General features: G+C 39.4%; 1 protein-coding gene and 1 long non-coding RNA gene across 3 annotated transcripts in view; one reads left to right on the top strand and one right to left on the bottom strand.

Moving 5' to 3' along the window:
* LOC102081877 (L-rhamnose-binding lectin CSL2) overlaps positions 1-17,809 on the top strand; it is a 69,736-nt gene that overhangs the window by 39,167 nt on the left and 12,760 nt on the right. The window lies entirely within an intron of this gene.
* Positions 356-1,840, bottom strand: LOC109196216 (uncharacterized). Of its 2 annotated transcripts, XR_003215479.1 has the most exons (6): positions 1,334-1,840; positions 1,193-1,246; positions 1,038-1,083; positions 886-948; positions 741-803; positions 356-646 (listed from the first exon to the last, which is right to left on the bottom strand). It is a non-coding gene; the product is annotated as an uncharacterized LOC109196216 (long non-coding RNA). The 2 variants fall into 2 exon arrangements; XR_002057718.2 differs by having other exon boundaries at positions 1,193-1,840.

Consider the following 17,809-nt stretch of genomic DNA (forward strand, 5'->3'; position numbering starts at 1 on the left):
TTTTAAAAGTCACCTATTTAGAATGGTGGTATTAATGAGACGTAATAAACCTGAGGTCTCGTTTATTACCTGGTGGCTACTTGTTAGAACCCGTGCTATTTCTTGCAAGTTGGCCTGTGCTGCTTCTCGATCTTGGTTAACTTTAGCTAGTATTTCTTGCAAGTTCAGCTGTATTGCTTGTTGTTGCTGGTTAAGTTTAGCCTCTATTTCTCGTCGATGTTGACTAAGTTTAGCTTCGATCAAAGATAATATATCATTTTTTGAGGCACTATGGCTCTGTTCAAATGTAGAGGGTTTTGCTGCATTTAAGTATGCATCATATGCCTGCGATATTTGTGAGTCTATTATGCCTCCTTCTTCAAAACCTATGTCTGAATCGCTGTTGTTTCTGAGACATTTTGGTGTGGCGGGTATGTCATTTATGTTGAAATCTGATAGACTGTACTCGAAAACATCGTTGAAATCACTAGGCAGACACTCACTCGCTGGTGTGTGCGGTCCGGTGATGAAGAATTCTTCCGATTCTCCGATGTTGCCCAAAGGTTGTGGTTTTTCTTGTTGTTCTGGGAGTTCAATATCACGTAAATATTCCAAAAACGTCAAGGGATCTTCAAGGGGTCCGTAGTGGTAAGGGGTTGTGTGATCGCTGTGGAGATAGACGGGTGTTAGAAATATATATGGTGTATCATTTCAAAACAGGATGTGTTTGGCTCTTTTGATTTATTTATGCCTATACTCACACTTTGTTCTGTGTTATTCCGGATGGCCCCGCTTCTTGACACGCTGTGTACTCTGTCTCGGCCCTGATGTATTAGAACGTTTGTAAATATTTAAAACCTTTTTTCCTTTAAATTGAGTGTCATGTATAGAGACATGTATACATACCTAACGTAAGGCTTGGTCTTATTTCCTCCGCTTCTGTAGGTTTTTCTGGACAACTTATTGATCCTGTACCCGGGGGATAAGCACTGTTAATACAAAGTTTAAACAGAACACACACGCACACATATTTAAAACATGTGTAACACTATATTTACCTTGTGTTTTTTAGAGGTGTTGTTTGCCCTATATAGCTTTGTGATCCTGTAGAAAGAATGAGAAATACACATTTAAATGTTACTATGTGTGAAACAGGTAAGATTGCTTCTAAACAGTGAGGCACAATCTGTTTTGTGTGAGAAGAAATACAAACCTTGTGTAAGTCCCGCTTGGGGTGTCCATGTGTACCAAGTTCCTAAAAATCAGGCTTTTGTTTAGAAGAGAAAACAGTTTGAATATTTTTGATATACAGCTGTATAAATTTAAGAATCCGTTAATAGTCTTGTTTACCTACCATATACGCTGTCCATGTTAAAAAGAACGCTCTTAGGGTTGTTGTCCGTGCTGATGAACGAAGTGTTATGCTCTCAATGACCGATGTAATGTAGTGAGGGAAAATACAGGGTGACTGATTATGACCTTTTATATAGGTGGGGCTTGTTTCAGGTGACCTCTGAGATGTAGAGATAAAAGGTGTAAACAAAACAGTGATGCCATGTTTGGAGGATGGTCGGTACAAAGTGTAATGGCATGATAAAAGGTGAAAGTGTAATGGTGGCTCCGATGGACCTGGCACCGCCGGACCTCTGCCATAAGATAAAGGAGACTGTTTGTATTGAAAACTATGGCAGTACAATTGAGATGCTCTTGATAAGGATGTCCTCTTCTGCTGACTGTAGGGGGGCTAACTGTTGCAGAATCCCTGTTTATTTCTAAAGGAATGCCTGCTGTTTGTGGTATTCTGTTTGAAACTATTAGCCTCTGTGTGTGAATATGTGTTTTTAGAAGGTGGAAAAAACTTTCTGTTTAAAAACTATTAGCCTCTGTGTGTTTCAGAGCCCTAAAGAAAAAAGCAAAATGCTCCTAAAACAGTTAAATTAAGCAAAAAAGCTGTAGGTATATTACTACTAACGTAAATACAGTAAAATCATAATTCACGTCGGCAGTAATGACACCCGGTTACGCCAATCGGAGGTCACTAAAATCAATATTGAATCGGTGTGTAACTTTGCCAAAACAATGTGGGACTCTGTAGTTTTCTCTGGTCCCCTCCCCAATCAGACCAGGAGTGACATGTTTAGCCGCATGTTCTCCTTAAATTGCTGGCTGTCTGAGCGGTGTCCCAGAAACGATGTGGGCTTCATAGATAATTGGCAAACCTTCTGGAGGAAACCTGGTCTTGTTAGGAGAGACGGCATCCATCCCACTTTGGATGGAGCAGCTCTCATTTCTAGAAATATGGACCAATTTATTAAACCCCCCAAAATATGACTATCCAGAGTTGGGACCAGGAAGCAGAGTTGCAGTCTTACACGCCTCTCTGCAGCTTCTCTCCTCCTGCTACCCCCCCAAAAACCCATCTCCATTGAGACTGTGTCAGCTCCCAAACAGACAAAAAACAAACTAAAAACCAGCAATAAACAACTTAAACATAAAAAATCACAAAGAAAGAACAATACAGTATCCACATCTGAACCAAAGAGTAAAACAGTGAAATGTGGATTATTAAATATTAGGTCTCTCTCCTCCAAGTCTCTGTTAGTACATGACTTAATAATTGATCAACAAATCGATTTACTCTGCCTTACAGAAACCTGGTTGCAGCAGGATGAGTATGTTAGTTTAAATGAATCAACACCCCCGAGTCATTCTAACTACCAGAAACCTCGAAGCACCGGCCGAGGGGGCGGTGTGGCAGCAATTTTTCACACCAGCCTATTAATCAACGAAAGACCCAGACAGACTTTTAATTCATTTGAAAGCCTGATGCTTAGCCTCGTCCACCCCAGCTGTAAAACTCAGAAACCAGTCTTACTTGTTATCATCTATCGTCCACCTGGGCCTTACACAGAGTTTCTCTCTGATTTCTCAGACTTTTTATCTGATTTAGTGCTCAGCTCAGATAAAATCATTATTGTGGGTGATTTTAACATCCATGTAGATGCTAAAAATGACAGCCTCAACATGGCATTTAATCTGTTATTAGACTCAATTGGCTTCTCTCAAAATGTAAAAGAACCCACCCACCACTTTAATCACACTCTAGATCTTGTTTTAACATATGGCATAGAAACTGAACATTTAACAGTGTTTCCTGAAAACCCTCTGCTGTCTGATCATTTCCTGATAACATTTACATTTACAATAATTGATTACACAACAGTGGAGAGTAGACTTTATCACAGTAGATGTCTTTCTGAAAGTGCTGTAACTAAGTTTAAGAATATAATCCACCCACTGTTATCATCTTCAATGCCCTGTACCAACATAGAGCAGAGCAGCTATCTGAACGCTACTCCAACAGAGGTCGATTATCTTGTTAATAATTTTACCTCCTCACTACGTACGACTCTGGATACTGTAGCTCCTGTGAAAACTAAGGCCTCAAATCAGAAGTCCCTGACTCCGTGGTATAATTCTCAAACACGTAGCCTAAAGCAGATAACTCGTAAGCTGGAGAGGAAATGGCGTATCACAAATTTAGAGGATCATCATTTAGCCTGGAGAAATAGTTTGCTGCTTTATAAGAAAGCCCTCCGCAAAGCCAGAACATCTTACTATTCGTCACTGATTGAAGAAAATAAGAACAACCCCAGGTTTCTCTTCAGCACTGTAGCCAGGCTGACAAACAGTCAGAGCTCTACTGAGCCAACCATCCCTTTAACGTTAACTAGTAATGACTTCATGAACTTCTTCACAAATAAAATTTTTATCATTAGAGAAAAAATTACCAATAATCATCCCACAGATGTAATATTATCTACAGCTACTTTTAGTACCATCGATGTTAAGTTAGACTCTTTTTCTCCAATTGATCTTTCTGAGTTAACTTCAATAATTACTTCCTCCAAACCATCAACGTGTCTTTTAGACCCCATTCCTACAAAACTGCTCAAAGAAGTCCTGCCATTAATTAATTCTTCGATCTTAAATATGATCAACCTATCTCTAATAATCAGCTATGTACCACAGGCCTTCAAGCTGGCTGTAGTTAAACCTTTACTTAAAAAGCATCTCTAGACCCAGCAGTCTTAGCTAATTACAGGCCAATCTCCAACCTTCCTTTCATATCAAACATCCTTGAAAGAGTAGTTGTCAAACAGCTAACAGATCATCTGCAGAGGAATGGCTTATTTGAAGAGTTTCAGTCAGGTTTCAGAGCTCAGCACAGCACAGAAACAGCTTTAGTGAAGGTTACAAATGATCTTCTTATGGCCTCTGACAGTGGACTCATCTCTGTGCTTGTCCTGCTAGACCTCAGTGCAGCGTTCGATACTGTTGACCATAATATCCTATTAGAGCGATTAGAACATGCTGTAGGTATTACAGGTACTGCACTGCAGTGGTTTGTATCATATCTATCTAATAGACTCCAATTTGTACATGTAAATGGAGAGTCCTCTTCACACACTGAGGTAACCACAATGTCCTTTGCTGTGGTCTCACGCTTCACTTGCATGCTGAGGCAGTGCAGACTTTCAGAAAGCGACTACAAGACCCCTGTTTAGAAAACAGAATCTTCACCCTGATCAGACCTCCACACTGTTACACCTCTGCCTCACCTCCACATATTTAAATACAACCAGGGTTTCTACAGACACAAACATGGGTGTGCCATATAAAGTAAGGCTCCTGGCTCTTTCAAATGGACAGCACCTAGCCACTGCTACAGCTGGGTCAAAATCAAACCCCAAGAACATGCAGTTCACATCAGCTCAGTGGATGGAAACATAACACTCAGTAGGGAAGATACAAGCGATAGTAGGTAGAGTTAGGTAGATAGATAGTAGTTTGCTGTTTCTGGACTGCACTGTGTGGACTGAAGAGCATGGAAGCGTAATCAGGACCCTGCAGTGCTGAGGAGAAAATCCTTGTTCTGAGGCAGAAAAGAAAGAAAAGGAACACACACCTCAGAGATACAGCTTTATACCACAAGATGGTGCAGTAAATCAGTGTAACTGTTCTTTAATCACCATCAGGAGTTAAGAGATGAGCACATTTTGCAATAAAAGTACATTTAAAGGCAGACTTTATAAAGTCCTCTGACCAAACTAAAGATACTTACAAGTGAAAATCAAACAGACAGAATTAAAACAAAAATGACAAGATGACAGATCAATAAAATATAAAAATCTGGCAGTCAGTAAAAGGTATACTACATTATTACAAAGCACACTGGTTATATCATGTCAAGCTACCCAAGCCTTCTGCTTGACGTCTCAAATTTGCATAAAAGTTTTATGGTAGAAAACTGAAAGATTCATAATGATTTTTAGCCTAATATATCAAATAGATTTCAATATATACTATTTTAAAACATTATTTAAAAGCAAAGTCGCCTGTTTGAACATACATTAATAAAAGTTTCAAGCTGAAATGAGCAAATATAGCTGTTATGATTCTGAGTCCTGGTGACCCAGTATTTTTGAGTCTTTTGTATTTTATATTATGGTTTATGTTCTGAATCCTTTGTGCTTTTTTGATCAATACAGTTATTATTATTACCTTCGATCATGGCTGTTATGGTTTTAGTTCTTAGGTTTTGTTATATGACTTCCTGTGTTTCATGCTGGGCTTTCTTTGTGCCTTTCTGTCCTGCGTTTCAGGCCTCTATGTTCTGTCTCCCCCCAGTCTCTGTTAAGTTTTCATGTTCAGTTGGTCTGTTTCCTGTTTTACTTTGAAGGTCTGTGTCCTCCCCATGTCTCTCATTTCCCTCATTATCCCTCAGTGTATTTAATGTTTCTCTTTGTCAGTGTCGCGATCTCACTCATACACGTCTGTGTTCTGCCTGCCAAGCCATCCCAAGTTTATTTTGTGTATTCAAGTTTAGTTTCTCCTAGTGTACAGCAATAAAGCTGCCTTTTGAGTTTAAGTTTGCTCCTGCGTTTCGGTCCTTTCCTGCCTCCCTGCACATAGACCATGACAATAACAAGTTTTATATATATTCTTGCTTTTGTGAAATATGAGCATTACAGAAACAAAAGTATCAACCATTGAGAAACAGAGAAAATTTCAGGCTTTTATCTTTAATCTATCATTTGAAACAGGCACATTTAAAAGGTTCTTGTATTTTCTAATTCAATATGAAGAACGTTCAAGCATTCCTACAAAGTCCTATATTTGAGCTCACACCAATAAAATCCCTTCTGCGACCATCACTGCAAACAGCCAGCTGATCTACACAGCAACAGTGATCCTTGAATATGAGATGATCAAAGAACAGAATCCTCAGTGGAGACGAAAACTAGAGGCAGAAAGGAGGGAAGTTACCCAACTATCAGAACTGCAGAGAAGTGTGATGGGACGCCTAACAAGTACAACAAGCTGTACAAACCTGAGGCCTTAGACAGACTCAGGCAGTGTAGTACTGATGTAGTTAGTCAGTTACATAATTAACCAGCCGTTAATATGAAAGTCATTGTTCAAGCTCAGTGCCTTCTAACATGAGACTATCGACTGCTTTTCTTTGGTGTGTGCTCAACAGTGCTATGATTGCAGCCATTCCCCAACTCTCCCTGAATGGTACTCATGGCCATTGATCAGTGGTTGTTGATCAATGGTCATGAGAATTTGCATATTAATGAATAATGAACTGAGCTCACAGGCCATCGTTCATTCAATGGTGTTAGTTTCAGTCACTGTACGAATGTGCTGTTTATAAGGGTGGAAACCTTGACTATAGGGCCTGTTTTAAATAGTTTATGAAGTTTTTTAAGGCTGAAACAATTTCCACTAGATTCCCGTGGAGTATTTTAGGGTGTTTTGAGGTGATAAAATAAATTACTAATTTTTTCCACCAGAATGTCTTTGGGAATGAGATTGTGCACCCAAATAGAAGGAAAACAAACCAAATATAAGACACTGAGGCCCATTAAGTGGCTGCAGAAGAAACACCTGCTAAAGAAGAAGCTTAGATGCCCTGTTTGTCACCATAGCATGAAAATGATTTTCGTAGTGAAGAAAGACCAATACATGTAGCAACTATAATGCAAAGTATGTCATTAACGCAAGAAACAGCATTAACCCAGTAGATTAACAGTAGTTATATGTTATTTCAAGCACTGATTGTAATTTAGGCCCAAGTGTAATAAATGGTGACGTTTTACATTTAAGACTCTCTTTTGGCATTTACACGTTTATTAGTCATTAATAAATGGTGACATGTTTTACACTTTACAACAAAGCTCCAATTGATAGTTGTGGATATATTTAATGCATTGATAAAGTACAATATTATAAGCTAAAAATATGTTTACAAATGCTTAGTGTGCTTACAAGGTATTAACTTGGTCTAAAATGTTTAATATACAAACTCTAGATGTAATTTGATACTGTGGACCATAACATTCTGCTAGATAGGCCGAAACACTGGGTGGGTATATCAGGGTCTGCTTTGGAGCGGTTTGAATCTTGTTTCTGTGAACGACCCTTTTCTGTGATTACCTCTAAGTTCAGATCCTCTTCTACTTTTCTTGCCTACGGTGTGCCACAAGTTATAGGGCCTTTATTGTTTTTGTTGTATTTACTCCTTCTATAGCACTTAATGAGCATTTTTAAGGACATTTCTTATCACTGCTATGCAGATGATATTCAGTTATATATCTCCTTTATGGAAAATTTTATGGTCCACTGCTACATTTTCCCAACCTTCTATCAGGAACCTTGGTGTAACTTTTGACTCAGCTCTGACTTTGGACGCTCATGTTAAATCTCTGGTCTGCTCCTGTATTTATCACTTGAGAAACATTGCTAAGCTGAGTCCTGTTGTATCACCCTCTGAATTGGACATTGTCATTCATGCATTTGTTTCATCTTGTCTGGATTATTGTAATTCTTTGTTCACTTGTTTATGTAAAGCCTCCTTGGAGCATCTGCAAGTTGTTCAGAACGCTGTTGCAAAGTTTCTGACCAAGTCCTCCAAGTACTCCCATGTCACACCAACATATATCAGTGAACTTTTACATCCATAAACTCCCAGCAGGTCCCTGAGGTCATGTGATCAGGGTTTGCTGATTGTCCATCAGATGAGGCTAAAATACAAAAGGCGACAGAGCTTTTGTAACTTTTGTAAACATTATTAATGGTTTATAAAGCATTTACAGATTAATTAATAACATATCTATAAACTATTTATTAGCCATCTAAAAGAGGAGTCATGTCTTTATCCTGCCTTCCTTCTCTCACCCCAGCCGGTCGCAGCAGATGGCCCCGCCCCTCCCTGAGCCTGGTTCTGCTGGAGGTTTCTTCCTGTTAAAAGGGAGTTTTTCCTTCCCACTGTCGCCAAAGTGCTTGCTCATAGGGGGTCATATGATTGTTGGGTTTTTCTTTGTATCTATTATTGTACGATCTACTTTACAATATAAATTGCCTTGAGGCGACTGTTGTTTTGATTTGGCGCTGTATAAATAAAATTGAATTGAATTATTGTAAAGTGGTACCAACAAATCCAACAAAGTTTGTCCTCACAGTCTAAAAACAATTACAAGTGGTCACTGCCCAGTAGACATTCGAGGCACATGCCTTATATTTATCTCTACTTTTCTTTCTCATCTTCTATAATTCTGTTCAGCTGTGTTTTCCAGGTGTATCCTATCTGCCCATTACCCTTCTGTGTATTTATAAGTGCTGTCTTCCCCTTTGACTTTGTCAGATAACTGCCATTGAACTAAAATGACCCAGGAGTGTCCGTATTCCTTGCCTATTTCTCAGCCAATAGTATACATGCCTCATGGCCTTAGTTTCACATTTTCCATACTAAACTTGAGTTGTGCTTTATTTTATTGGTTAAACCTGCCTTCATATGATGTCACCATTTTAGGTCCACAACACCACATTCCACAAATGTGGCTCCTTTCAAATGTAGCACTTTATACAACTTGCGTCACTCACACAAGCACTTTTTTATGCTCTGTCCATCATTCATCCACGTCAGAGAGCAACTTGGGGTTAGCATCTTAGCATGAGGGTTAGCATCAGGTGACCTGCTCTACCACCTGAGCTACAGCCGCCTTTTTCACAAAACACTCAAACACAGGTGTAAAGCCTTTTTCAGCTTCAGGTTTCCTGTATGATGATTTGGGTGTTTATGACAGGCCCTGCCCTGTGGGTAAAATCATTTGCATGATGGTGTAGCTGCTGTACAGTGGCATGTTGTGTTTCTCAAAAATCCCTTCAACAGTCCTTCACACAGTTCAGTTTGATGGAAACCTCTTTCTAAACTCTTCCAGTGTCGTTTGAAACTGAGCTTTAGGTACTGATCCTCATGAATAAATTTCATCTCACATTTTGAGCCACAGTCCCAAACACTGTCTCCTCTGTGGTCTCTAACCAGTGAGACATGAGGAGATTTTCTATGCAAATCAGAATATTTTCCATACAAATCTTTTCCCAGCTGGACCCTGTCTATGACCATTCATCTTTTCAACCTGTTTTTTGTTCTGATCCGGTCTTTAAGTGATGACGTGATGAATCCTGCTTCCGGGCCTAAAGTAGTCTGCGTTTGGCCTTTGTGTTGTTAACATGTTTAATGTTTTGTATTTTCTTCTATTTAATCTCAAAAAGCTCCTAAAAACAGTCAGTGATCACTGTTGATCTCCCTCGGCTTTTATCACCGCTGATCATTTATTTAAGCACAGTTTTTAAACCCTTACGATGTAACTACAGCACAGCCCATGCAGCAGTATGTTAATGACTAACCTCGTATTGTGGATGGATTATCTCAGTTGTTCTCCTGGCTGAAGTTTGGTCCGTTTACAGCATCCTGCCATGCGATTACATTTGTTCCTGACCACCGAGAACACTCACGTTAACTTTTATCGAGTGGAAAATAGTTAGCGTGTTTATGTTATGCTTTTGTGTTTCTGTTCATGGGGTGAAACTATGGAACAGTCTGAATATGGAATTAAAGCAATGTCCACACATAAAACTGCTCAAAAAGAGTTATAAAAATATGATCTTCTCGAACTATAAAGAAAATGAAAATATTGAATTTAAGTGAATGTCTCTATTTAAAAAAAGAAAAAAAAAATTTATGCTGTAATATTATAGTATAAAGTATATCAGAAATCTGTTCACTATTTCTATTACAAATTATATCAGTAAGGAAGCTGACTAAATATTAACTGATAATTTATGGCAACGGGGTGGGATTAAATAAGTGTTTACTTCTTCCCACTCCCTTTCAACATGTAAATTAATCAGAATGGGGTTTTTTTTTGTATGTATTTTGTATAGTATTTTTTTCTCTCTCTCTTATTTTCTTTTCTAAATGTACCTGTATATTGTTCACATGTTGAAATAAAAAATTACCAAATTACCAACATAGCTGTGTAGCTAGCGATCATGTATCACATCATTATATACCAGCTAGCCAAACTTCAGTAACCCTACAAACGTCACTGCTGTTTAGTTTTCTGTCTTCATTTATGTTGGAAGTGATAGCAGAGCTGTACGTTTGAATTTGTTTCCAAAACCCCGCAGTCAGGACATGCTATATTGTATTTAGATGGAAGCTAGGGAGCTAACTTCCTGCTAATTTCTAACGCCGTTAAATGTCATAAATTCCGTTTTCATGGATGCCTGGATGTTAAACTCAATTGTTACACCTGGTAGAGCAGAATGCTGATCATTTTATTACAGATGAAAGAATTTCAACAGTTTTTCAACTCTCAGTGATGCCGCAGTGATCGTTTGATTTATGGACCTGCAGCGGAGTTTGAGCCCAGACACGACCAGTGACGTCAGACTTAAAGACTGGATTGTTTGATCATTCAAAAATGTGAACTCTATCACTAGAGTGATAGAGTGATAGTGATAGAGTGATAGACTGCTTCATTTAACCAGGAGTATGTTGAGGAATGGGATGGATCCGGGCAGCTCATTGTGAGTGTTTTTCCTAATTTTATTTCTGATTAAATATTCTGGTTTCCTGTGGTGCTGCTTTGTTCTTGCAGTAATTTGCATCATGTCAAGATCAGCTGAGACAGGTTTACGTAACTTTTCATTTATAGTAGTTTTAGTTGCACCATATAAGGAAGATATTCTGCTTTTCAAATTTTATGTGTTTTGCATATCAAAAACTATTCAAAACAGTCACAGCTGATTGAAACCTATTTCTAAACACTTTAAATTTTTCTTGGAACTCAGCTTTGGTTACTGATGTTTTTCCAACGAGCTGATTTCATTACACCTTTTGACCCATGGACCGAAACACTTTCACCTTTGTGAGTTAGAACAAAGATTTTCAATGCAAATCAGAATATTTTCCATACAAATGTGTTCCCAGCTGTACTCCTGCCGCACCCTGTCTATTACCGTCAACTGGCAATGGGTTTGCATATAGATCACAGGTTTCATTCAAACATTGCACGACAAATAAAAGGAGTCTTGGAAAAAGCTGCACAGGAAATGGCATCTCACTAATTTAGAAGATCATCATTTAACCAGGAAAAATAATCACTCCAAGTGACTCTGTGGGTCCTGAATAATCAGGCCCCCTCTTATCCTAATGACCTTACAGTGCCGTATGACAAATAGCGCACTTCGCTCTCAGACTGCTGGTTTACATGTGATTGCTCCATACAATGGGAAGCAGAGCCTTCAGCTTTCAATTCAGTTGAGTTTGAATACATTTTATTTATACAGCGCCAAATCATAACAGCAGTCGTCTCAAGGCAATTTATATTGTAAAGTAGATCCTATGGTAAAAAGAGAAAATCCCAAGAATCAAAAATGACCCCCTATGAGCAAGCACTTTGGCGACAGTGGGAAGGAAAAACTCCCTTTTAACAGGAAGAAACCTCCAGCAGAACCAGGCTCAGGGAGGGGCGGGGCCATCTGCTGTGATTGGTTGGGGTGAGAGAAGGAAGACAGGATAAAGACATGCTGTGGAAGAGAGACAGAGATTAATAATACCTAATAAAGAGAGATGTACAAACATATAGTGAGTGAAGAAGAAACACTCAGTGCAGCATCATCCTCCCTTAGATAAGCAATCCCTATTGCAGCTTATCTAAGGGAGGATTCAGGGTCACGTGATCCAACTGTGGGTGTGTTTGGTGAAGGGGGATGTGGGCACATCATGGCCAGCGTGTCCCCTGATTTCATTTTTGGTGAAATATTCTGGTTTCCTGTAAATCTGCTCCTTTGTTCTTCAGGTAATTTGCATCATGTTAAGGTGAGCAGAGCCAAGTTTATGTAACATTTCATTTAGTGCTGTTAACTCTATGTTTGGTCTGCAAAGGAAAATGTTCTCATTGTTGTGTTTTACATGTTTTTCAAATAAATTACAGCTTTAATCCAAACAGTGTAAATACAGTCCTCCTCACTGGAATCCAGATGTTCTAACATGCTGCTCTGCTTCAGACTGAGCAGCACCGGAAACAGTTGCAACACACATTGCCTGATTTTAATTTCATTTCTTAATTTCGTGTTGTCCCTCAATACTGTTCTCTCATCTGTGTGTTCTCAGAGAGTCCTCGTATTCGGTTTGCTTTACTCCTGCCCTGTTATGTGATTGTCATGCTTAACATGTGAGTTTCCAACAATAGAAGACGAGTCTTCAGTTCAAGCCTGACATCCTGGATTCTGGGTTTTAATGGTGAAAGGAAATGCCATCTTACTAATTTAGATGATCATCATTTAGCCTGGAAAACTAACCACTCCAAGTGACTCTATTAAAAAAAGCTCTCAGTAAAGCTAGAACATCTTACTATTCATCACTGATTTTTAAGAAAATAAAACAAACTTGAGTCTGTAGCCAGGATGACAAACAGTCAGAGCTCTGCTCAGCCAAGCATTCTGTTAATCTCAGCTGTTAATGAATTCATGAATTTCTTCACAAATAAAATCTTAACTATTAGAGTGAAAAAAATACTGATACCAATACTGATGACCATAAAACTTTATTACAGAGATCAGAGCATGCAGCAGGTATTAAAGTTTCTGCACCGCAGTGACTTCAGTGATATCTGTCTAACAGACTGCAATTTGTCTTCTTCACATTCTAGACCTTTTTAGACTCTCTAGTGCTGTCGACCATCTTCTATGTTTTTTAAATTTATTTACAGTGGCTTGCAAAAGTATTCGGCCCCCTTGAACTTTTCCACATTTTGTCACATTACAGCCACAAACATGAATCAATTTTATTGGAATTCCAGGTGAAAGACCAATACAAAGTGGTGTACACGTGAGAAGTGGAACGAAAATCATACATGATTCCAAACATTTATTACAAATAAATAACTGCAAAGTGGGGTGTGCGTAATTATTCAGCCCCCTGAGTCAATACTTTGTAGAACCACCTTTTGCTGCAATTACAGCTGCCAGTCTTTTAGGGTATGTCTCTACCAGCTTTGCACATCTACAGACTGAAATCCTTGCCCATTCTTCTTTGCAAAACAGCTCCACAACTGCCCTGTGACGGCCTCAGAGGTTGTCTCAGAGAATATTGGGAGCAACAACACCATGAAGTCCAAAGAACACACCAGACAGGTCAGGGATAAAGTTACTGAGAAATTTAAAGCAGGCTTAGGCTCCAAAAAGATTTCCCAAGCCTTGAACATCCCACGGAGCACTGTTCAAGCCATCATTCAGAAATGGAAGGAGTATGGCACAACTGTAAACCTACCAAGACAAGGCCGTCCACCTAAACTCACAGGCCGAACAAGGAGAGCGCTGATCAGAAATGCAGCCAAGAGGCCCATGGTGACTCTGGACGAGCTGCAGAGATCTACAGCTCAGGTGGGGGAATCTGTCCATAGGACAACTATTAGTCGTGCACTGCACAAAGTTGGCCTTTATGGAAGAGCGCAAGAAGAAAGCCATTGTTAACAGAAAACCATAAGAAGTCCCGTTTGCAGTTTGCCACAAGTCATGTGGGGGACACAGCAAACATGTGGAAGAAGGTGCTCTGGTCAGATGAGACCAAAATGCAAAACGCTATGTGTGGCGGAAAACTAACACTGCACATCACTCTGAACCAAGGTTATTATCGTTAACTAAAACTAACGAAATAACGAAAACTAGAAGTGAAAAAACATTTTCGTTAACGGAAATAAAAATAAAAGCGAAAAAAGGAAAACTAACTAAAACTGTAATGAGTGTTCACAAAACTAACTAAAATTAACTGAATTTATAGCAAAAATGTGTTTAGTTTTCGTTGATGTGTGCGTGTCATACAATAGTCAAGGGTGAAAATGAAGTTTGGTTTCCAGGTTTTTTTCTTGCTGTGTCTCATTATGCCAGCAGGTGGCAGTACGTTAGTCGAGTCGTCTGTGTCGCTGCTCCGTCCACGCGCAGAATCATGTCAGGAAAAGTCTGGAGAAAGCGCCAGCTTCCAATTTGGGATTACTTTGAATATGACTGTGTTTTGGATAAAGCAAGTGTCTTGTAGTGGAACGAGACAAATTATGAGGGACATTTCTAAAGGGAAAAAAATCCCACAAACCTTAAAGTGCACTTGAGAAGCTCACACAAGAAGGCTAACCTAGCTTAGCTGGAGAAGGTAAGGGAGCACGCCCAACCCTCATCCCCAGAAACAGAAGCTAACACCAGGCAAGGCAGCGTGATGCATCCCGAGACAACAGGACTGGGATATCTACATAACTGTGTGAGTCAATTGCCTTAACACCCGGTGCTGCAAGAGTTAATAGTCTCATTGGGGCCAAGATATACATTTTATAGTTGCCTGGTATCAATGGTTGTTCATCTGCCTTTATTTATTTATTTAAAGAACCCATAGGTGGGAATGTGAGTTGTCTGTCTCTGCGTGTTAGCCCTGCGACAGACAGGCGACCTGTCCAGGGTGCAGGGTATGGTAGCTGGAATAGCAACATACCCAAGGATAAGCAGAAGAGAATGACTGATATGATGAAACTGGGATTTTGTTACACTTTATTGCAAACACAACTAAAACTATAACTGAAACTAATCAAAACTAAACTGAAACTAAGGATTTTCCAAAAAATAAAAACTAAACTAAACTAGCAAACAATTGGTAAAAACTAATTAAAACTAATATAAAATTGAAAATATGAAGTCAAAACGAAATAAAAATAAAAACTAATGAAAATTGCGAAACTATTAAAACCCTGCTCTGAACACACCATCCCCACTGTCACATATGGTGGTGGCAGCATCATGCTCTGGGGGTGCTTCTCTTCAGCAGGGACAGGGAAGCTGGTCAGAGTTGATGGAAAGATGGATGGAGCCAAATACAGGGCAATCTTGGAAGAAAACCTCTTGGAGTCTGCAAAAGACTTGAGACTGGGGCGGAGGTTCAGAGGTCCAGATCTAAATCCAATCCAGAATCTGTGGCAAGATCTGAAAACTGCTGTTCACAAACGCTGTCCATCTAATCTGACTGAGCTGGAGCTGTTTTGCAAAGAAGAATGGGCAAAAATTTCAGTCTGTAGATGTGCAAAGCTGGTAGAGACATACCCTAAAAGACTGGCAGCTGTAACTGCAGCAAAAGGTGGTTCTACAAAGTATTGACTCAGGGAGCTGAATAATTACGCACACCCCACTTTGCAGTTATTTATTTGTAAAAAATGTTTGGAATTATGTATGATTTTTGTTCCACTTCTCACGTGTACACCACTTTGTATTGGTCTTTCACCTGGAATTCCAATAAATTGATTCATGTTTGTGGCTGTAATGTGACAAAATGTGGGAAAGTTCAAGGGGGCCGAATACTTTTGCAAGCCACTGTATTTAGGACAGTGCATGTTAATGAACATAAATGTAAAAAAATTACATGAATGTAAACATACCAGATTATAGCCAAAGGCTAATTTCCATCTGTTGTCCTTAAACATAAAAAAATAGACATAATAATTCATAAAAATTCATAATTCATTCTTAATAAAAACTCCATCACCAAACTCACACATACACATCATTCTGTTCCCAAATAAAAAAAAAGAAGGTAAATGGCCTGTATTTGTACAGCGCTTTACTAGCCCCTAAGGACCCCAAAGCGCTTTACACATCCAGTCATCCACCCATTCACACACACATTCACACACTGGTGATGGCAAACTACATTGTAGCCACAGCCACCCTGGGGCGCACTGACAGAGGCGAGGCTGCCGGACACTGGCGCCACCGGGCCCTCTGACCACCACCAGTAGGCAACGGGTGAAGTGTCTTGCCCAAGGACACAACGACCGAGACTGTCCAAGCCGGGGCTCGAACCGGCAACCTTCCGATTGCAAGGCGAACTCCCAACTCTTGAGCCACGATAAATAAAACATTTAAACTATACAACTTATACATGATCACACACTTGATTTGTCCATAACCAGTTTTTAACCTTTGCCTTAAACAAATTGAACCTAGAGCATTCTCTAATGGGTTGAGGAAGACTGTTCCACTGATGGCCGCCCTGGACAGAGAGGACGTTCTGCCCAAATGCTGTCCGTCTGTGAGGTATAAACAAGTCTCCTCGGATTGTAGCTCGAGTGGTCCTGTCTGAGCTTTCTTGATGCCTAATGAACTGCTTTAGTGGTGGTGGAGCAAGGGAGTGTAAGACTTTATATATTAAACAGACTCTTTTAAGTTTCACTAAGTTATTGAAGTTCAGTAATTTATGTTTTTTTAACACATGACAGTGGTGGTGGGAAGTCGTTTTTTTGTCAAGTAGTTTTAAACTTCTTTTATAAATGTTTTCAATAGTTTTAAGTGTTGTTGGACAAGCAAGTGACCAGGACGTCAAACAATAGTCCATATGAGAGATGATCATTGAGTAAAAATAAGTTTTTGCAACATTCATATTGAAATTATTACGTATATGATTAAAATTTCGATTATTAAATTTAAGCACCTGGGACGCTTTATTTATGTGACTCTTGAAGGATAATGTTGGGTCTAGAATGACCCCAAGATATTTAAATTCTGGAGCTAATTCAAGCTCTACTCCATCCAGGAATACGTTTGACTGCTTCAAGTTTAAGGGGCGTTTTGAAAAATACATACAGACAGTTTTTGAGGTGTTCAACATTAGGCATGAGTCCTCCAGCCAGCTGTGCATTAATGCTAAAGCAGCTGTAAGATCTTTTGCCACCTGCTGGACACTATTTGCTTGCGTATATATAACTGCATCATCTGCATACATTTGAGCAAATATATTTGGACAGACTTCAGGTAAGTTATTGATAAAAAGAGAGAACAATAAGGGCCCAAGAACAGATCCTTGAGGAACCCCAATATCACAGTCTAAATATGGAGATTTAACCCCATCCAACACCACACACTGTTTCCTGTGTGAGAGATATGATATATGTTGTTGTTTGTTGGAACAGCAGCTTATCTACAGCTGAGAGGAAGCGGGTGGATAAGCTCGTCAGGAAGGCCAGGATGTTCCTCGATCCAGTTCAGGTAGTAGGAGACAGAAGAACTCTTAGACAATGTCTCCCTCTCCATGCACGAAGCAGATTAACTGAAAAACCTTCAGTTAATCCAAAACGCTATATTTCTCCTGTACTGGCTTCCCTTCATTGGCTTCCTGTTAAATCCAGAATTCAAAATCCTGCTCCTCACATACAAGGTCTTAAATAATCAGGCCCCATCTTATCTTAATGACCTTGTAGTACCATATCACCCTATTAGAGCACTTCGCTCTCAGGCTTACTTGTTGTTCCTGGAGTGTTTGGCCCTAACTATATGCTTTAGCAAAAATGAAAGTTTGAAGCCTAATCTTGAAAGTAGAGATAGTGTCTGTCTCCTGAATCCAAACTGGAAGCTGGTTCCACAGAAGAGGGGCCTGAAAACT

This window comes from Oreochromis niloticus, linkage group LG20 (genome assembly GCF_001858045.2).
Source record: "Oreochromis niloticus isolate F11D_XX linkage group LG20, O_niloticus_UMD_NMBU, whole genome shotgun sequence".
Classification (NCBI taxonomy): Eukaryota; Metazoa; Chordata; class Actinopteri; order Cichliformes; family Cichlidae; genus Oreochromis; species Oreochromis niloticus.